The sequence below is a fragment of the Ursus americanus genome, chromosome 10 (genome assembly GCF_024610735.1).
Source record: "Ursus americanus isolate L20-20 chromosome 10, mUrsAme1.1.p, whole genome shotgun sequence".
Lineage (NCBI taxonomy): Eukaryota > Metazoa > Chordata > Mammalia > Carnivora > Ursidae > Ursus > Ursus americanus.
Window position 1 is genome coordinate 42121977 of NC_142136.1, and position 23244 is coordinate 42145220.

A 23244-nucleotide genomic window follows, 5' to 3' on the forward strand; every position below is an offset into this window, starting at 1 on the left:
GAGAACAAACTGATGGCTACTAGAGGGGAGATGGATAGGGGGATGAGGGAGAGAGGGGATGGGGATTAAGAAGTACACTTGTGATGACGACTGGGTAATGTATGCAAGTGCTGAATCACTGTATTGTACATATGACACTGTATGTTAACTATATTGTAATTTAAAATTTAAAAATATATGTATTTTTTAATATTTACAACTTACCTAAATAGGTAGTACAAATTAGTTTAAAAAATGAGGGTTTTTCTACGTGAAGAATATAAATCATAGCATGATTAAATACACTTAATTTTAGATTCATTTTTAATAAGGAATTAAAATGAGAATGAGGAGTTAAATTATGCTTGAAAACAACTTGGCTGCATGCTTAGACAAAGTAGTTCTAAGTGTAGGTAACCATGAAAAGTCCAGAAGCACAAATAACAGTGATGAAGGGGCACCTGAGTGGCTCAGTTGGTTAAGCATCTGCCTTCGGCTCAGGTCATGATTCCAGGGTCCCAGGATCAAGTCCCATATTGGGCTCCTTGCTCAGCGGGGAGCCTACTGCTCCCTCTCCTCCCAGCTCCTGCTCTCTCTTGCTCTATCTCTCTCTCTCTCTCAAATAAATAAATAAAATCTAAAAAAACAAAACAACAGTGACGCAAATGGTCTGAGCTGAGTGAAAGGAAAACACCGATTTATAGGTCAATCTCAATAATCTCAGCATGGATCTTCCGGGCCTAGAGATTTCTGACTTTCCATAAAAGTCCTCAAGAAAAAAAAATATATTACCTTACCTCTATTTAATTAATAAAAGTAGAGCTTAAACTCCTCCCTCTCTTCTGCCAGATTTCTGGCAAAGGAAAGTGTAGGCACTTTGTCCCTTACTTCTTTGCATAAATGTGACCTGCCTGTGAGTCACCATTTACTGGAAGCTGCAAAAAATTATGTATTAAAATACAGTACAACTGTATTTCAACTGAAGCAATGGTATCTTTTGACTCTTGCAGGCATCTTTATAAAATATCACATTAGAATTACTATCCTTCTCCTTATATTATATGGTTGTGCAGGAAGCTTAGTGACTCTCAGATTATATAGTCCTTAAAAATTCCTAGTAATATGGGTGTATCCATTTGCTATGCATTCATTACAATAATCCATTGAATAAACATGCATTGAAAAATCTAAGCACAATATTATGGATGAACAGATGAATAAGACCTTTTTCCTTCATACCGACAGCGCATTGAGATAAATGGGAAAATGGTTATCTGTACTCAGGACACTGAGTGGACACCATTGAGGAGATAATCTTTCAGTAGAGTTAGAAAAGCACAATTTCGGGGCGCCTGGGTGGCACAGCGGTTAAGCGTCTGCCTTCGGCTCAGGGCGTGATCCCAGCATTGTGGGATCGAGCCCCACATCAGGCTCCTCCACTATGAGCCTGCTTCCTCCTCTCCCACTCCCCCTGCTTGTGTTCCCTCTCTCGCTGGCTGTCTCTATCTCTGTCGAATAAATAAATAAAATCTTTAAAAAAAAAAAAAAAAGCACAATTTCATAAAATTAGAATGTCTTCATTTAAGCTTAACTACAGATATTTTTTTCATGTATCTTTATGTTATTGATGTTTCCCTAACTTGACTGTATTATTTAACAATGGAAGTGTTCAATTGTATGCAATATACACCTAATTTAATTGTAAGTGCATAAAACACACACTGATGTGGGATTTTTAGAGTGGGTAAATTGAACAATTTCTGAAAAAGTTAGATATCTTTTTAACTTGCTACCTAGCCATAAAATAAAGATGGAAAATAGGTATCTTAAAAAACAAAAATAGTCCTTTTTATCATAAAGTGTCTCTAATAGAAAACTGGCCCATTTCTCTAAGAATAAGAATAAATGGCTTATGATCAATCTTTCCAAAATAAAAAACAACAAAAGATATGTTCTAGCAGATATTTCTTGGTAGTATTTGGCATACTGAAATTTATCAATGGGTCAATTAAGCTAGTTTCCAAATATTTATTTAGTAAATATTTTATCTTGGAGTGTTCTCAAAAATTATTTACAAAAATATTAAGGATATTATTAAGGATATATTAAGGATATGCTTTATACATATATTTGTGTGTGTGAATTAACTGAACACTGTCTTCCTTTCACAATTTTACTATTTATTATTTTCTCCACATTATTCCTATTTTTCTTATGCTACCACTTTCTATTGTATAACATTGCCAATTACAGAATATCTTTTGTAAATAAATCAGAGAATAAGGGAAGGAAAGGAGGAATGGAGGGAGAGAGGGAGACAGGAAGGAAATGCAGGATAAGAAATTCTTAATGGCCAGAAAACACACATTCTAGACCATCAGGAACAACATTAAATTCTTGAGACAGGATCAGTGGGTGTGTGAGACACCTGCTGGCCATACTTTCCTTTTATGCAATTAACAGAGATCTAACAGAGAGTGATACCAACTATAGAAGAGTCACAATGCTTGGGTTGTGGGGCTTTTAAGTTGCAAGGTTAGGAAAGCATGGACTGACTCCCTTCTCCAGCATAACCAGGACCAAATCATAGTAGCAACAAGATATGACAGTGTCTTGATTCCAGGCCTATCATGCCAGCTCAGCATTCATATGCACAGAGAGCTCTAGCCTCTTCCTTGTTATGATCATCCTTCTAAAGGCAGTTTTTATGCCTTGATTGGCTACTGTATGTGACTTCTCAAAATTATTTAATGTGACAGAACACTCTTTTTGTCTTGAAATACACTTTTTCTAGGTGCATCAAGATGATTTTTACTATCAGTAATGCAAACCAAATTAACAGTGGATTAAATAATTAATTCATTTACTTACTCAGATAATAAGATCTGGAGAGCTTCCAGATTCAATGATCAAGTATCTGGTGCTCTCCACATTCAACCCTTCCAAGCTAAATGTGTTCTAAAATCTCCATTCACCTTTATAAGATGGCTTAGGCAAAAATAAATATCATTTGCTCCCATGATAACATCCAAAGACACAAAAAGCAAGCCTCTCTTCTTTTTTCCCCTTCAATTACATCCCAAAGAGGAAATGGTACAGTTTATATTACTTGAAAAGGGCAAAGTTTATTATTTTGTGAAGACTGGTCTACACACTCACTTAAATTTCTACCCTGGTGTACTACTTAGCTCAGTCTATACGCCATGAGAATTGTGTTCACCTCTCTAGCTTAAGACCTAAATAAGAAGTAAGAAAAATAATATCATGGCCCTTCTATTATTCTAAAATTACAAGAAATAGAACACCATCCAAAAGACAGAAGTCCTGATAAATCTTAATATATCAGTTATATTCAAAAAATAAGAATTCAAATATTAAAATTAATAAGGAAACATCTCAAATGTAAGCTAACTCACTAACAAATGGTCTACTTGCATGAAAAAAGGATCTATTAAACTTCTAGTGCCTCTCCTGGGGGGAAAAATAGATGTAAATTCCTTCAAAATTTAGGAATCTGCAGCAGAGGGCGTCTTTCTTGTCCCAAAGTCCCCTTGTTCTCTTTACTGGCCATATGTTACTTTAAGCTCCTGACATACAGTTAGCATGTGAACACACATGCTTAACATGAATGATCCAATAGAAATAAGTGACTTTTGGGCGCCTGGGTGGCTCAGATCATGATCCCAGGGTCCAGGGTCCTGGGATCAAGCCCTGCATTAGACTCCCTAATAATCAGGGAGTCTGTTTCTCTTTCTCCCTCTGCCCCTCTCTCCTGCTCATGTGCTCTCTCTCTCTCTCTCAAATAATAAAATCTTTTAAAAAAGAAATGACTTTTATTCTTTATAATTCAAAGCTTTGAGCCATGGCTAAATCAGAGGGAAAAAGAAGAAACTCGAACCAGAGCCGAAAAAAATCAAGTCCAACACACCATCAAACTTTGCCTATTTTGAACAGAACAGAACTTAGCTTTATTTCTCTGCTAATATTATATTCTGCTTGCTCAACATCATGCATGATCCATTAGTCATGCATATGTTCTCGCTATTTAAGTCTAAATCGATCCTCGTGTGGCTTTATACATGACTCACATTCTGTGTCTATACGAAATTACTATAAAATCATCCTTCGTTTATAATTTGAGAGTCTCCGACAAGTTTTCCCGGGCTCTAGAATAACAGAGGATCACAAAGAGAGGTAACAATACATATTAGCTAGCATTCCGCCACTTCCCCCGATGTTGGGAGCTGGCTGCGGGAGAGCTGCAGCTGCTGTTGAAGTTTTAAGTTCCTGGGTGAGCCCGCCTCACAGATCCTCACCTGTTTGCCAAGCTACAGCAGATGTCAGACAGGTCCCACGAGAAGAAGATTTGGCCAGTTTCTTCCACGTCTGCGCTGCCAGCCAGCTGCACGCTGTGGCTATAGGCACCCCTGTCAGTCTGTGGTGGGGAAGTGCACAGAGGCGCTGAGACATATGCAGTACTTCACTCCGAGGGGGGCAGCTGGTGCCAGCTCCTCTGTTCTCTACTCCCCGGTGAACTCTGCCGGAACATGCCTTGAATATTCCTTTGCTTGTCTACCTAAGGCCTAACACATAAAAGCTTTCCAAAGCTTTCCAGCTTTCCAAATCAGTCAGTTCTGGTATTTACTTCACTCTAGTTTCATTTGAATTTCCAAATAAGTGTTCCAGGGACACAAAGAAGGTAAGAAGACGAGGATTTCTACACTTAAGTGGGGAGAGTTCCTTGGCTGTGTTATTTCACCAGTTATGGAAGGAAATTATTCCAGAAAAGAATTTTAAAAGTTTTATCTTAGAATGCAAAGGAATAAAGGAAAAGATGGAGGAAAAATCATTAGCAAAGAGAAGGAAGAGAGGTGGCCATTCTATATTGAAGATAAACCAGTTTTTCTCCTCTTTGCCAAAACTAAAATTTTACTTCTGAAGACTGCGAAGGTAGGAAGGTTCCCTTGACTTTTAAAGGGACTCCTTTTCATGGCGATTACTTGGGGGGGGGGAGGGAAGGGGGAGCCTGGCTGGCTCAGTAGGTAGAGCATGCAACTCTCGATCTCAGGGATATAAATTCAAGCCACACGTGGAGTGTGCAAATTAGTTTTTTAAAAAGTTTTAAAACAGGGGAGGCCTGGGTGGCTCAGTTAGTTAAGCATCTGCCTTCGGCTCAGGTCATGATCCTGAGGTCCTGGGATCCAGTCCGGCATTAGGCTCCTTGCTCAGCAGGGAGTCTGCTACTCCCTCTGCCTGCCGTTCCCCCTGCTTGTGCTCTCTCTCTCTCCAATAAATAAATAAAATCTTTAAAAAAAAAAAAGTTTAAAAAAAAAGTGGGACTCTTTTTTTTTAGGGATATAGGAAGTCAGGATTGAGATGGGAAGAAGCAGCCATAGCAAGTCGGTCTTGAATTCTTCCTAGAGGTTACTTTAGAGAATATTAACAATCAGTACTATTGATAAGCTATTTGAATGTCGCTTACTTTCCAGCAAAGGTATTACCTCCAGGAATAGTGGTCAATACATTAAGACTCAGTTAATTAGGAAACAATATTTCCTTTTGACCTGCCTATATAATAACTTAGGTATCACATTCTATCTACAGGCAATGTTTCAAATGATAAGTATAGTATCTGCTAAAGATTGACTGTCTGTGCCTCGCACCCCCCCAAACTGATGTGCTGAAATCCTAACATCTAGTGTAATGGTATTAGGAGATGAGGCCTTTGAGAGGCGATTAGATCATGAAGATAAAGCACTCATGAATCAGATGAATACTCTTGCCCCTTGTGCTATGTGAGGACACCTGCAAAGATAGCCATCTATGACCTAGAGAATGGGCCTTCACCAGACATCTCTTCTGCTACCACTTCGACTTCCCAGCCTCTAGAAATGTGAGAAATAAATGTTTGTTGTTTAACCCAGTCTATGGTATCTTGTTATAGCAGCCCAAACAGACTAAGACAGTATCTTGGGGGGGGGGGGGAAGCCTTGCAAAATCTATCAGAGAAATCATTAGAATATAAGCTATTGTATCAGAATTTTTTTGTGTGTTCACAATTCAGTACATAATCCAAATGTAATTTCCTTTTTCTTCATTATTTTTTTTTAAAGATTTTATCTATTTATTTCAGAGAGAGAGAGTAAGCGGGGGGAGGGGGGAAGAACCCCAAACAGACTGCCTGCTGAGCACAGAGCCTGACTTGGGGCTTGATCCCAGGACCCCAAGGTCATGACCTGAGCCAAAATCAAGAATCGCATGCTTAACCAACTGAGCTACTCAAGTGTTCCTCTTTATTTTTTTAATATACTCCATCGATTGAAACTTTGATGAATAATTGTATTTCAGATTCATTCCTTCCTAAGGATTTAATATGAAAAAAACCTGGTAGAAATCATGACTGTTTTTTGGGTTTTTTTGGTTTTTTTTACCTAGAGCAGTAATTTTTATTTTCTTTTTTACTGTTGCCTCCTATAGAGCTGTTGAGATAATTTTTTCCTAATATTCTTCCATGAAATTTTAATATAGGTATACTATGTCTTCATGTACTGCATATATATCTATGCTGTACTAATAAAAAGAATAATAAAAAGATTAAGCTATTTAATTCAATGCATGGTTAAGAGTGACTAGAATAATATTAAGAATGACAAGATCAAATTTTCAAGTAACGTTAAAAAGGTAGTAATGTTTAACTTTATAAATGCATTTGCTGAGCAATTTTAATGTAGTTTATATACAAATATAAATTGGGATGTATGAAGTTACTTATGAACATTATGCTAATACATTATAGAAATACATAGTAGTGTAATCAAGTTCTAAAAATCAACCAATATCATTTTCCCAAGAAAAATTAAAACAAAATAATACATTTCCTAAAAATTATTTTTAACACATTTAACTTTTAACTTTTGCTTAAAATGAGAAAATAATGTATGTTAGGTAACTGCAAGATATTCATTCAGACATCATCAACATTCTTTTGTTTTCTGCACTGGCATGATTAATGCTGAGTAAAATAAATTTTGTAGAATTAAACAATAAAATATAAATGATTTGTATTTAATTCTCAAAGTCCAAGTCACCCACAAAAACAGAGAAGATGAAATACAAACAATATCCATAAAGCAGCCAAGAGTAGCCCATATGAATGTGCAGACAATCTCTGGTCTATAGTTTTGTCCGATTACAGCCATATATTTGCACTAACGCATCTTTCATAATTCAGTGTCAAAGCTGCTCGTGTCAAATGCAAGAAAACCAACCAAGAGTAATTAAATTTTAAAGAATGCAATTTTTGTTGGTGCAGTTAAGCTTTAGAGGCCATAACCACGTGTAAGTTTTTTTTTTTTTTTACTTCTTCCTCAGAACCTATTTTCATTCCCTTCAGAGTTATACTGCCCCAGAGACTTCATATCCTTGAGTCACAGATTTTTAAAACTATAAAAATTATCTAGTTCAATTACCTCACTTGTCAGAAAATGGGAATTATGCCATAAGATATTTTATCTCTTGTTTATAAAAACAGAAATTAAAACTTTCTGATAATGAGATATTGTCTTCTATAAAGATGATTGTTTTACTCTTCCATATTGGTCTACTATATATTTCATTATTTTCTCAGTGAAAACTGGTAATTTAACAAAACTAAATTAACTCGCATATTGTTAGTAATTTAACTTATTTGTTAAAAAGTTAATTGTCAATAAGTTAATTTCTCAACTTCTCTGTAACAGCTCAGTATGAAATAATTGCATCTCTATTCATTAAAGAACCACTTGAAGCTGTTTGTATTCTAGAAAAGAGGGTGCAATTCAGAATGAGAGCAGCATATGTTCCTGAATGCCAGAACAGCAATTCTCCATTTGTAAATGAATAAACATTAAAAAAAAAATAATAGCTGTTTTCTTCCCAAGCCTGAGTTAACATAAGGTTTATTATCCTCATCTTCATGTATTTCCAAACCTACCAGAAAAAGAGGGAGCTCCTCCATGTAAAACAATAAGGAAGATATCGTTTGTGTGTGTGTGTGTGTGTGTGTGTGTGTGTGTGTATGTAACTATAGGTGTATATAAAATAAAAGCGTAAGAGAAAACTACTAGGAATAAATTAAAAATTAAATGATATTAATGGTGAAAATAATGTATCTGCCATGCAATGAGAATAGTATAACGTTTCCAACACACTATTTGGATTTTTTTCTGCATCTGCATGAATCATGAAGTGTTTACCCTAAATCATAGTAAATGTGGCCTTCATAGCATTTTTATTTGTTTGCTTTGTTTCTGTTTTTACATTTTTCTTTTAGAAAATGTAAAGGAAATACTGTGTGATGTTTCTGAAAATGATAGCACTTACAATTCAGAATGCAATTCCTTGGGCTGTCTAGGGACTGTGGCTTGGGTGAAAAGACAGCACAACACGGTTATCCAGTGCTCTCAGCATGTCAACCTTCCTGTGGACTAAAATTAGTGAACAAAGAAGTAACCCCTTGGCTAATATCCTACTTAATAAGGTTTCTCAGAGATAATTGAAAAATTTTCATTAATAGTTTTTGGATATCAGACATATGATATGGGTGCAAAGACACTTACCTATACTTTCTCATTTATTATCTCAACACCTATTTATTAGACACTGCAGGTAACACCCTAAAAAATGTTTAAATGTGAAAGCGTAGATAGACAAGTAGGTCAGCAAATATAACATAGTTTTAAAAGTGCTAAAATATGCCATGAGTGAGATTATGAGAACACCTCCAAGAAAACGCAGTAGGATGGGTGACCTGGGAAAGTTTCCAAGAGAAGGTGAGGTCTAAGCTCAGTTTTTAAAAATGTGTAGGCATAATGTCGTTGGTTAATAAGGAAAGGGCTTTGAAAATGGGACAAAGCATCTGAAAATGTATGGAAGTTTGGAACGCCATTACATGAATAAGAAGCTGTGAGTATTTCAGGGCAATTAGAATGTAGAGTGTAAGTGGGAAGAATGGTATAATTTGAGAGGATAGAATTAACAGTAAACAAATCATGAATAATTCTGTGACAAGACTGAAGCATATGACGATTCAGAAAAAACTCTGAGACCTGATTAAAATATTGTAGAAAGTGAAGTAGCAATTTGTATTTTGGTTTTTTGGGAGCCTATAAAGAGGATATGCATGAGAAGAGCAAAGTTGAGACGGTGAGGTTTATTTCAATTTGGGGTTTTAGTTTCTAGCAATGGCAAATGGATTTGGTCGGATGAACTTTCTCACAGAGAACTGTGGGAGTTGAGACAGATGACAGATAAATAAATACACAGATAAAAACAAATATTTGAAGGCAGTATGGGGTGACAAAAATAAGGCAGGGACTGGAAAAGAGTTAGTCTTAAAAGGTGTCCATTTGGGCTGTTTTAATAAAATACCATAGACTGGGCAGCTTATAAACAACAGAAATTTATATCGTACAGGTCTGGAGGCTGGGAAGTCGAAGATCAAGGTACTGGCTGATTTAGTGTCTGGTGAGAGCCTACTGCCTGGTTCACATGGCTGCCTTTTCTCTCTGTCCTCACATGGTGGAAAGAGTGAGAGAGCTCTCTTTCATAAGGCCTCTAATATCATCAACTCCCCAAAGCCCACCTCCAAATACCAGCACATTAGGGACTAGATTTCAACATATGAATATGGGGGAGGTTGGGGCAGGGGTGGTAAGCAGCAAAACCATTCATTCTATAGCAAAAGTATAGTCTTGAAAGAACAGAACTGCAATGAGTGAGATTTGCCAGTTTGCCACTTTTTAATTTAGGTCATTTCTCAACCTACAAACCTTCCTGGAGTTGGTGGCAAGCTGTAGTCTTACCACCTTGAGGGGTCAGAGACACTTGTCAGAACAAGAAGAGCAAGTCGAAAGTTAGAGAAGTAATGGAAGAGAGTCACAGTTGTGGGAAACTTGAAGATATGCATATAAACTCCACCAAATATTCAGCTGATTACTAAACTATGCACATGCAGGGGGGTGTAAAAGGAACTGTAAAAAAAAAAAAAAAAAAAAAAAAGCAGAAAGCTAAAATCATCGAGTAGATATTTTAACTCCTAGCTACCCAAGGGAGGCATGGTCTGGCATTTGATTTCAGACCAGGTACCTATCTGCTAGAAGAAAAATAAATACTCTTCAGAAGAACATCACAGATTTCAGAACTTCTACAATACAACATCCGTCATATTCAATATACAATTACAAATTTTCTACTCTTGAAAAGAAACAGAACAATGTAATCATAATTGAGAGGAAAAACAGTCACAAGAGAATGAACCTAGGAGCGAAGACGTTGTAATTAGCAGAACAGAACTATAAAAATAGAAGTCACTTGATGTGTCAATTTGAAGATGGTAGATGATGAAGTCATTAGACTTAAAAAAAAAATTGGAAATAATGCAAAGAAAAGTCAGAGGGCGAAAAAGTTTCAAGAAAAAAAGCGTCAGTGACATGCGGGAAAATATCAAGTCATCAAATATACATGTAATTGGAGTTCCAGGAAGAAAGGAGAGAGTAAATGCACAGAATAAAATATTTTCATAATCACTGGTTGAAAACATCCCCAAATTGTAAAAACCTTAAACTTAGATATTCAGCAAAATTCAGTGAGGTGAATCTCTGAAAAAGAGAGAAATACAGATGAAATCGACCTAGGCAAATCAAAATCATGCTGCCAAAATCCAAAGATGGAGACAGAACCTTGAAAGCATCCAGAGAAAATTAGCACATTACATCCAGGAAAACTAAACTATATTTGACATCTAACTACTCATCAGAAAGAATGGAGAAAAGAAGATAATGAAATTACATTTTTAAATCCAGAGAGAAATACAAACATATGCCAAAGCAAAAAATCTATATCTGGCAAAACAATTCTTGAAAATTAAAAATTAGAGTTCTACTACAGGCCATGATGGTAGAATGGGGATCAGACTGCCCTCCTGCTAAACAACAAAAACAAAACACATGGAATAAAAACAAACAAACAAAAACAGCCCTCAGGCACTTGAAAACAGAGAAAAACAGTGTCCTCTAAGGAAGGAAAACAAATGAGGTAAGCCATACATTTTTTTCTGTATTACTGCCTGGAAAGAGTCTTCAGGATGCACCATAGACCAGGAAGCCTCAAGAAATCCCAAAAGTCCCCCTGAGCTGAAACAATAGAGCTGAATTCTCTTGGAGGCCACAGTAGCTAAAATGTATGGATAAAAAAAATTGGAGAAGCAGAAACTCCTATAAAAGAAGAAAACCACACCAAGAGAGAGTTCAGGAAAACTGTAAATAAATTCCCTAAAATGTTCAGTTGAGTACCTCCCACTGCATACGTGTGAAAAATTAACCAAAGTAAAGGGGGGGGGTACAAAAACAAAAACAAAACACCAGAATGAAACAAAAGAAAAAAATCTTTGCTACTGCTCATACAGGGTGAGTACATTTCATATTCTCATCAGTAACTTAGAAAAAACCTTATATAACATGAAGAATCAAGTAGAATCAAAAGAAGGACATCATTTCAGTAGATAGGGAAAAATCAACAGTCCTAAACTACAGACTGCTCAAGTCCCGAGTAGCAAAACTTTTACGTTTTAAAGCATGTCTCAGAACAAATTGCTTTTCAGGAACTTAACCTATCCAAGATAAACTACCAGAGTATTGAAAAAAATGACAAAAACATCCAGTCTATAGAACACACAAAGCTTGATTTCCAATAAAATATTATAAGATATTGAAAGAAACAGGAAAAGATAACCCATCATAAGGAAAAAAAATCAATGTAAACAGACCTAGATTAGTAAACAAGTACATTAAAATAGTATTTATAACTACATTCACACATTCAAGAAGATAGAGGAAATCATAATCCTATTTATTAGAGATATATAAGGTATAAATGGGTAAATACAGAGATAATATTTCATTTGATTCTAAAAGTAAAAATATATAGTCTCCTAAGATGAACTATACACTAGATGGGATTAATAGCAAATAAGACCTAGCAGATAAAAGATCAGTAATCTTGATACATAGGCAGAAGCTATCAACAAGAAACAGAGAGGAAAAAGAAAAGGGGAAAGGGGTGGGGGAGAAAAAGGAACAGAGCAGCACTGGATTGTGGATCAACATCACGCAGCCAAATATATTCACGTAATTAGCATCCCAACAGAAGGAGAGAGTGGAGAAAGAAGTAATTGAAGAAATAATGGCCAAAAGTACTAAAAATTTGATGATAATTTAAACCCAAAAAGTCAGAATGTTCAATGAACCCCAAGCACGATAAACAGTAAGTAAACAATACCAAGGACATCATAACCAAATTGCTCAAAACTCAGTATGAAGAGAAAAACCATAAAAATAGGAAATTAAAGACATTTTGTGCAGAGGAAAATAAATAAGAACTACCGCAGATTTCTCCTTGGTGCCAACAGAAGTTAAGAGGAAACTGAAACAGTGTATTTGAAGTACTGGAAAGGGGCGCCTGGGTGGCTCAGTCCTTAAGCCTCTGCCTTCGGCTCAGGTCATTATCCCAGCTCCACATCAGGCTCCCTGCTCCGCTGGGAGCCTGCTTCTCCCTCTCCCACTCCCCCTGCTTGTGTTCCCTCTCTCGCTGCCTCTCTCTGTCAAATAATAAAAAATATTTACAAAATAAAAAAAAAAATAAAGTACTGGAAAGACAGAAACAAAACAAAACAAAACAAACAAACAAAAAACCACCTTCAAGGTAGAATTTATACCCAGCAAACATATATTTTAAACACAAAGATAAAGAGATATTATCATACATACAAAAGCTGAAAAAAGTCACTAGTGACATACATCTACTAAAAACATACTGAAGTTATTTCTTGAAGCAGAAGAAAAATGACACTAGATGGAAATATGGATCTACATAAAAGAATGAAGATAACTGGAAATAGTAAATAAAGATCTTATAATTAAAAAAATTCTAAAAGACTGATTTTTCAGGTGCAAATAATAAAAACCTAGTGTGAGGTTTATGACATATAAAAATAAAATACATGAGAAATACTAACATGAAGATACAGAGTTGGGAAAATGAAGTATGCCACTGCAAAATTTTCATACCCTACATAATATAGTATAATGTTACCGGAAGATAGAAACTGTAAATCATTAAAACTACATACAAGAAACCCTAAATCAACTACCAAAGGAACACAACAAAGAGCTATTGTAAATAAGTCACCACAGGAAAAAAAATAAATTAATTTTAACAAATCAACCTATTTAATAAATTAACTTTATCAATAAAATTAGAAATAAAATAAAAAATCTCAACTCAAAAGAAGGCAGGAAAAGAAGGAAAAAGAACAAAAACCCCAGCCATATCAAAAATCACATTAAATTTAAGTAGATAAAATACTCCAATCAAAAGGCAGAAATTTTAAAATTAGGTAGAAAAAATAAGAATCACAAAACAAAATGTGTCTATGAAAACACACATTTTAAATAAAAATACCCAAATATCTAGAAGTAAAACAACAGAAAATGATACATTATAAAAATACTAAGTGAAAGAAAGGTGGAATGACTATTAACAACAAAGTATATTTCAGAGCAAAGAATATTTCCAGGGATAAAGATCATTTTATAATGACAAAAGGATCAATTCAGCAAGAGAACATAACAATTCTAAATATTTATGCAACTAATAACACGACTTCAAAATACATTAAATAAATTAAACTCCGAGAAGAAATTGAAAAATCCATAATTATAGCTAGAGATTTCAAAGCCCTTCTCCAAAAAATTGTTAGAATATACAGAAAACAATAATATGGAAAACTTGAACAATCAACCAGCTTAACCTAACTGACCTCTCTCTATAGAACACAATTGCAACAACAGAATAGACTCCATATGCATATGCACCAACAAGACCATGTTATGGTCCTAAAATCTGAATACATTTAAAATTCCAAATCATATAAGTTATGTCCCTTGACCACACTGGGCTTACTTGAAATTAAGAATAGAATTCTAGGGGCGCCTGGGTGGCGCAGTCCTTAAGCGTCTGCCTTTGGCTCAGGGCGTGATCCCGGCCTTCTGAGATGGAGTCCCACATCGGGCTCCTCCACTGGCAGCCTGCTTCTTCCTCTCCCACTCACCTGCTGTGTTCCCTCTCTCGCTGGCTGTCTCTCTGTCACATAAATAAATAAAATCTTTAAAAAAAAAAAATAGAATTCTAAAAAATTCTAAATATTGAAAAATTATATATATTTACATTCTCACTAGCAATGTATGAGATTTCCAGTTGTTCTATGTATTCACTAACAGTTGGTGTTATGTGTATTTTTAATTTTTCTAAAAAAAATTTATTTATTTATTTGACACAGAGAGAGGAGAGCACAAGCAGGGGGAGCAGTAGAGGCAGAGGGAGAAGCAGGCTCCCCACCAAGCAGGGAGCCCAATGTGGGGCTCCATCCCAGGACCCTGGGATCATGACCCGAGCCGAAGGCAAACGCTTAACCATATGAGCCATTTGCTTAACCATCTGAGCCACCCAGCCACCCCATGTGTATTTTTAATTTTTGTGTAATTCTAAAATTGTATAGTAGTATAACATTGTTGTTTGGATTTTCATTTCCCTAATGACTAATGCTTTTAAGCACTTTTCTGTATCTACCTTTATTTGTCATCCATGTATCTTTTTTAAGTGCCTATCCAAGTCTTGGATCATTTTTCATTTTTTAGTGTTTTAGTGTTTTCTTAAACTTTTGTCTTTTTGTTATTGACTCAAAGGGTACAGAAGTATATATATTTACATCACTTACACATACATATACATATTTATATATAATAACCTATGTTAAAGAAGACATCAAAAGGGAAACTGAGAAGTGTTTTAGCCTAAATTATAAAGAAAACACATTTTAAAATATGTGGGATGAAACTGAAGCATTTAACAAAAATTGTATCCTTAAATAAAGGCTTAATATAAATGATCTAAGCTTCTGCCTTAAAATTCTGGAAAGGAGGAACAAAGAACATCCAAATAAATAGAAAAATGAAAAAAATGAAATAGAAAATTATTTTCTCCAAAATGTTATTAAATTTAGCAGTGCCTCTAGAAGATTAAGAGAGATTAGAAATTGGTACTCATCAAAAATGTACTGTGAAGAGAATTGAGAGGTATGCCAGAGATGGGAAGAACACATTTGGAAAACATTTATCTGACAAATGTCTGGTACCAGACTGAGTTGATAATAAAAAGACAAAAAAAAAAAATTTTTTAATTAAAAATGAACCAAAGACTTGAACAGGCTCTTCAAAATATAGATGAATGACAAATAAAGACATAAAAAAGAGCTAATATTATTAGTCATTAGGGAAATGAAAATCCAAACAATGATTTATGCTACTATACGTCCTTTAGAATGGTTACAACTAAAAATGCACATGGCACCAAATGTTAGTGAACAGGTAGAACCATCGGCCCTCTTACATACTGCTAGTGAGAATGTAAAATTTACAAATGCTTGGAAACATATTTTTTTTCAGTACCTTAGAAACTAAAATACACTCATACTTTAAGGACACCATGTGTAGGTAGGTATTTACGCAAGAGAAATGAAAATACTCACTTTATTCATAATAGCCCAAACTGGAAACGAAAAAAAGTCTACCTATAGGAGAACAAATATGTAAACTCTGGCATATTTACACAATAGTATACACTCAGAGATTTAAAAAAAATACTGCCACAATGAAACAACATGGACAACTTTTACAGATATTATGCTGGGTGCCAAAAAAATTAAATCGAATTAAAAAACCAGGCACAAAAAATACAGGACTCCATTTATACAAATTTGTAGAGCAGGCAAAAGATGATGGATAAATAAATGGATATGTACATACATACTCATGTACATGTTTTTATATGCATGTTTATACATGGACGTGTACATACACACTTACATACATACTTATATACGTGTCATCATAGCCTCTGAAGGGTGAAGGAAGTTGTAAGATGGAATTTTCTGGCTTAACTTCACATAGGAGAGAAAAAATAGGTTTATCCATTAATCAAAATTATAATATTAAGATTTGCGCCTTTCGAGTGGCAGAATATTAGTAGTTAATGAAGCCAGGTGATGAACCCTAGTACTGTTGACTGAAGGAGAGGAATAGATAAGAAGAAAGAATGACTAAGGAGGTGGTGACTGACTACTTAGAAGTTTGGGGCTTGAATATATGAGTAGATAATTATATCTTTTCCAAGAACAAAATTAGAAATGACTTGAGCCTTGTCAATGAATAAGAAGAAAAGCCCTGTTTTTGGACATAACAGACCTAAAGTTCTTCTTGAATATCTAGGTAGAAATGCCCTGTAACCTTTGACTATACAACTTACTGGAAATCTAAACTTAGATGTCCTGTTTGAGAGCAACACACAGACTTTGAGTTTATAATTCTGATGAGTCAGTTAGGAAGTTACAACTAATGATTTAATTATAAAAATGTTGATGTTCATCAAACAAGCATAACATTAATGTATCCACACGTGCAGAATTGTTAATACTACTTGGTGGTTGTAAAAAGCTGAAAGAATATAACTATTTAATATATACTAAAAGAAGAAAAGTTAGTTTCAATTAAAACTTGACTCCTTTTAAATTATAGGATGATTTAAAACTAAACTGAGGAATTTTAAAATAACATTTAGTTGCCTCGGGCATAATTTAGGTGAACATTATATATTTATTAATTCAGATTAATTTCATTTTTATATGAGAAATCAGATTCTGGATTATTTCAAAATCCACCATTGGTATTACACAGCTTGGATCTAGTTTTATGTTTATAATCTCAATGCTGAATTTTATAAAAACCTTTAAACACTCTATTTCCACATGTAGAAATGTCCGTTAAACTTGATATACTCTTTGTTGCATTGGAAACACACTAGAAATGCAGTGCTGTTATGCCTGATGCCTTACAATGAATTTACATTTTATTTTCAATTCCCATAGACTCAAAGTAAATATTCAATAAATCCATTTTATCTGTCTCCGGGCAAAAGTGCTTTGCAAAAAATAAGGAATTCTTTGTCCAACGTTGATGTAAGCCAAGGGCTTTTGTTATTTACATGCCTTCGAGGAATACTACCTGTAGGCTAACAGAAGATAGGATAAATGCTGAATAGCACCCAACAGAAGTGACACAATATTCAAAAATAGTACTCTAAATTGACAAAATAACAACATGCACAAACATGGGGTGAAGAAAAATACTAGGGAATAAAATATTTAAAAATTTCAAAGCCCATAATTCATTACGGACTGTCAAGAAACAGGAAAACATCCAAATGGAGAAGAAAACATGGGAGAAATAATGATTATTTGTCTATGGCTTTCTAGATGGTTCAGAAAAAGCTCTAGGGGCGCCTGGGTGGCACAGTGGTTAAGCATCTGCCTTCGGCTCAGGGCGTGATCCGAGCATTGTGGGATCGAGCCCCACATCAGGCTATTCCGCTATGAGTCTGCTTCTTCCTCTCCCACTTCCCCTGCTTGTGTTCCCTCTCTCACTGGCTGTCTCTATCTCTGTCGAGTAAATAAATAAATAAATAAAATCTTTAAAAAAAAAAGAAAAGAAAAAGCTCTAGGGCAACATAATGCTTCAATATACACGAGAACAAGAGGGCATATTTTTAAAAGAATGCTAAATGAATTCTAAAATTCTGTGGAAAGACTCAGAATTTATAATCTGTGAGCTTTTCATTACTAACAAAAAAAGCATAAGGGGTAAATCAAAGTTTTTAAGAAGTTGAGGCCACTTAAAACTACAGCATAAAAAATAATTCCATTATTTTGAAAAATATAAGATGTTAGCAGAAGAATGTACAAAACTTAAATAAAAAAGAACAAAAAAATCAGTATAGTCATTGTCAATGGTGTTGAAAAAAAGGATTCAGAATAATACTCAACACCTTAGAAAATAAACTACTGCCTACCAGAAATCTAAAAACACTTTGTCCTCGCAGGTAGAATTTGTGTGAACAGCTTATAAAAAAAGACTGCTGAGTCCAAGGTAAAGGTGGATATGAAAAAAAGCCATATTGCTGATAGTCCTGAAAGAACAAATTACCTTTGAAATAGGAAATTCTTTACCAGCCAAATGGGATTTTTTTTAACTTTTTCTTCCTCTTTACAAGAAAGCGGAAAAAGAGAGAGAGAGAGAAATCAGTTAACAACCAAACCATATAGTGGTGCTGAGTACTAGATTTGTGAACTCTTAGTCATTTCTCAAACTGAAGTTGAATCAATCATCTCTTTGTTATGGACAAAGATTTAAAGACATTTGATTAACCTTAAGAGGCTCAGCCCCATTGAAGGCCATAGACCGTCTTTGATTTGTTGAGTGTGGGGATTCTAAGAGGCTAGCATATTCTATTTCTCATTAAAAATATTAAAAGAGTAATAATTGCTTATGAGCCCGTGGACTGTCAAATATACTTATGAAAATGGTATAATTTTACTAATCAGAAAATGTAACACATTTACACTAAGGATCATCAAATTCCTTGTTATGTTGGGCTTGGCTGGATTATTTTATCCTGTAACCATAGAAATGTACTATATATGGGACAAAATTTATTGCCCAAGGATATATTTGCTTTAAAGAGAAAAGACAGTGGATAAGGTTATCAAAGTAACTATGTAAAACTGAAGTCTTTTCAATTTTTTAAATGCCTAAAGAATAAGGATTTATTATTATTTTATCAGTTTTATTAATGTATATTTATCAGTCCTTGCCCTTGGTAAAAAGTCTTAAGGAGTATCAAGGGACAGAGTCATTGCATAATATGCAAATCTCTCTAAGTTTCCAAAATGGTGACAATGTATTTAGCCGATGGAGAGATTTGTTTGGCTCAAACAACTTTATCAAATTAACAAACAACCAAAAATCTGAGCCAACATTTTATTTCAAAATCTAGACTCCCGGCTGGATTCTGCTTGTTCTCTAGCTCATTCCAGTGTGTCCACTCACTTAAGGAATGTAAGGCTCTATATTTTCATCATCTTTCACCCTGCTCTCTTTTAGAGACTTCTGAGATTTTTAAGATGATGATCCCTGATCTAAATTATAGTTCTGAATTATCATTAATAAGCTGAGCAAACATTAGCAATTCACTAAAACAATGTATTCCTCAGCTTCTTCATGTTTCACAAGAAACTGAATTATCATAAAATTTGTTGCAAGATCTCTGTTACATCTTCCGTGAAGCATTCCGTATGTATCCAGGTAGAAACTCACTTCCTTCTGTGATCCTATTACACTTGTTGCAGAGGACCTTTTGTAAGTACTGTGCCATTATTATTGATTTGACCACCTCACAGTAAGTAATAAGGAGGGAGGACAGTTCGATCTTTTTTGAGCAACGGTTCCTGGCACAGTATGTGATATATCACAGGCATCTTGATATTTTGTTCAATAACTAAATGGTTGTCTTAATCACCTTCATTCTTACAATATGTTCATCCCCTATCCTACAGAAAGCACTTGAACTAAATACTTCAAGGAGTTTGGGTAGAGAATTATTTTTGGCAACTAATTTTTATACTAAAATAATATTTCAATAAAATCTGAAATCAGAAATGTATTTAGCAATAAAAAAACCCAACTCTTTATAATATTAAAACTGATCTGAAATGGAAAAATTTCTGCAACAACACGGTAGTGGAATATAGTCACCGATTGAACAAGCTTCAGAGAAGAGAGCCAGTGTATACGAAGTGAAAAGTCACTCCCTGAATTAGGAAAAGGCAAAAGAGCAAAGAGTAGAACAGCTGTGAAGCAGGGCGCAAAATATCCTCAGAGGGTTTTGAAATAACAAGGGCAGTTCTGAATTAGGGCTTGACATGAATGGATATCCAAGCCAGTGAGTCTGTGGATAGGGTGATAAAACTTTTCTTTTTACTTAAAAGCAAAAGCCAGTTGTATTTGTTTCAACAAATTATGCAACAAGTTGGGTAAATAATAGAAAAGAAAATTAAAATAATCCATCTCTAGGATCCAATTTCCTGGACACTGTCCCTTTACCTTTGTGTTTAATGATATATACTTTATTCTATAATATATATTTTATTCCCATATCATCTAACATTGTATGGATCATTAACAGTCATAGAATGGGTTTGTCATATCTATAATACTTTCCTTGATATGGGAAATAATTCCCCAGCAAACACGGAATTAAAAAGGACAAAAGGAAAAGCACATTTTGAATCTAAATGATTTCTATTTACCAGCTCAGTTCTAAGAGTAACAAGCTAAAAGTACCATTACAGTTTTTAGTTGTTTAATTTGTTTTGTTCTGAGCAGGACTTTTTGAAAGTCTTCTCTAGGCAGCAATGTCAAGTAGATGAAAATATCCAGTCTTTGTTATATTCCTTGAAAACTGCCTAACTCTTTTTTTAAGTTTAAATTGTAAACTTTGTTAGCCAGTGAAGAATGGGTTTAATGCTCACGTGCTATTGAACACTTTATAGGTGAAAGTGATATTAGAGATAATCAGTGTTTGAAGAGAACTATCATCAAAAGAGAAATCATCTGCCCCCCTCAGTTCTCCTTGATTGTGTTCCAAAGATCAAATAGCTTTCAATGGTCACAAAGTTGGGTCAATGCCATTCCCTTCCTTGATAGCTAACTGCATTCCTCTGCTATAATATACATTACCCCGATAAGAAAACATTGTGCTGATATGTAAAATACAAGTAGCTCTATACTTTTTTGTGGTTTATTAAATATTGAATGAGTCAAGAACTCTGGGTAAGATATAAGAAAGCTTTTTGTCTTGTGAAGTTTTAAGGAACTGTAAGTGGTAAAAATGGGAGCAACAACAGAAAAGTAATGAATAGTAGAATTTAAGGCATTTTTAATTTATTTTTCCAAATCTGGATATTTTCTGACACTGGAAAGTTATGTCATCATCAACGTTTTGTAAGACTCGGCTGGACAAAGGATCATTATGTTCTGTTAAATTACGCTGGGACTCGAGGAACCACACTTATCAGAAGTAATGGCTCCTGATACTGGGAACATATAAAGAGATTACTAGAGAATCAAATACTTCTACCTCAGCTTAATCTTGTAAAGGTGTATGTGTTATATATTAATTAATCTGAACATCTGTGTAATGTCATCACACTTTCATATTATAATGTCTTCCTAAAATGTATGTAATTAACTCAGAGAAATCTAACTTAACTCCCAACACTTACTTAAATGAAGCTTTTCTGAAGAGTTGTAGACCCTCTATGTAACCACATGAAGGGTAGAATTAATCCAGTGTTCTTCTGTATTCTCACTTGACATTTTTCACGATTCTAATCAGTTTTTGTCTAGATAGCAATGACTTCTACGGTACTCTGTGCCTTTTGGAATTATCCCTACTTGCAATTATACCATCATTCAAACTATAAATTAACCATTTGCATTTGACATGGATGGAGCTAGAGAGTATTATAAGGCAGTCAAAGGAAGACAAATACCATATGATTTTACTCATATGTGGAATTTAATAAACAAAACAGATGAACATAGGGAGGAAAAAGAGAGGCAATCCAGGAAACAGACTCTTAACTACAGAGAATGAACTGAGGGTTGCTGGAGGGGTGAAGGATAAATGATGGGGATTAAGGAGGGCACTTGTGATGAGCACTGGGTGTTATATGTAAGTGATGAATCACTAAATTCCACACCTGAAACTAATATTACACTGTATGTTAACTAACTGAAATTTAAATAAAAATTTGAAAAATAACGTAAAATAAAATTTTAAAAAATCCTTACAAATTAATATAGCTTATTTTGGAAAAATTACTTATTTTGATGTAATTGTAAACTTTCTCATTTGCTCTCTCTCTCATTATACAAACATACTGTTAAAAAACAAGACAAAAGGCCCAAAATGGAGTCACTTATGCTAAGCCAGTCACCAAAGTGAGAATTAAGTACAGTTTTGGCTTTCTCAGAAATGGAATCTTAAACCAATCAGCAATCACCTGATCACACTAGTTGTTAATTCGCCTGATAGATCCCTATTATCCCCTAAAGGAAAGTGCTCTCACAATAACTGACCCATTTTTTTTTTTTGCCTACTGTAACTGCCTTGTTCCTGGTCCCTCTGTCTATAAAAGTCTTTCATTTTGTATAACCCCTCCAAGCTCCCTTCTATCTGCTAGACTGGATGCTGCCTGATTCAAATCGATTTTTATTTACTCAAATAAACTCTTAAAATTCTTAATATGCCTCAGTTTATCTTTTAACAGTTCTGGTGTCAGAAGAGGGAACCAAATGAGACCCCCACAACCCCTAGGAGTAATGAAGATATTTGGAAAGATTTTTTTTAAGTAGGTCTATGATTAGAAATTGGTCAAATTAGAAGTTGATATTCAGAGCCTGATACAAATTTGTTTTTGGGCCTTCTCCAGTAAGCTAAAATGAAACTTTATATTCACAGGGAAAGAAAAACATTCTGAAGTCTTTGTGGAAGGATTTACTATGAGGAAGCATTCCAGCGAGGCACAGCTCTAAACCTAGAACATAGGTGTCTGCTGATTTCCATCTTAGTGGAAGATCTTTTCCCTGATATAAAGAACCAAACTGAAGATGATGTAGCTGGATGGAGGGGTTAATTCCTTGATATCACCAGGTTGCAACTCAATTCTATGAAGAATTAAAAACTGTGCTTGTCTTACAAATAAAGTTTTCACAAGAACAGAAATATGGCTCTAGAAACAATTCAAAGCCCACTCATTCTTTTTTACCAATTTCCAAACCTCCCCTATTCATCTCAGTAGGCTTGTAGATAATGAAAAAGATCTGGATATAGGGAACAAAAGACCTTCTTGGTGAAACTTGTATTTTTTTCTGTGTGCCTGTTGAGATCTAAGTATTCTATGTGGTCTTCTCTAGTAACCAAGGGAGTTATTATCAGAAGGAAAAAAAAAAAAGGAAAGTCTATTTTGAAAACGAGGCCTATGAAAAATGTTAAAAGTCTCTTCAACAAATATTAGTAAAAAGTTTTAGCCATCTGCCATCTGAGCAGGTAACCTTAACTAATTCCATCTGCCAGAAACACAATTTGGATGCAAATGTCTTTTATAAACTAGTGGGTTTTGCATTATCGTAACAGTCTCATGGCTAAGATTTTAAAACAACAACTATAAGATCTCTGTGTTTCTGTATTTATGTATGTCTATGTATGTATATTACA

General features: G+C 34.7%; 1 long non-coding RNA gene across 2 annotated transcripts in view; it reads right to left on the minus strand.

Annotated features, from left to right (window-relative positions):
• The window catches only part of LOC123801085 (uncharacterized), a 424009-nt gene that overhangs the window by 343955 nt on the left and 56810 nt on the right, over positions 1-23244 (minus strand). Inside the window, exon 1 of one of the 2 annotated variants that reach the window (XR_015725930.1) lies at positions 4296-4472. The exons of the other annotated variant lie outside the window; for it this stretch is intronic. This is a non-coding gene — a long non-coding RNA (uncharacterized LOC123801085). Of the gene's footprint in view, positions 1-4295; positions 4473-23244 lie in introns of those variants that run through there. 2 annotated transcript variants of the gene reach the window in all.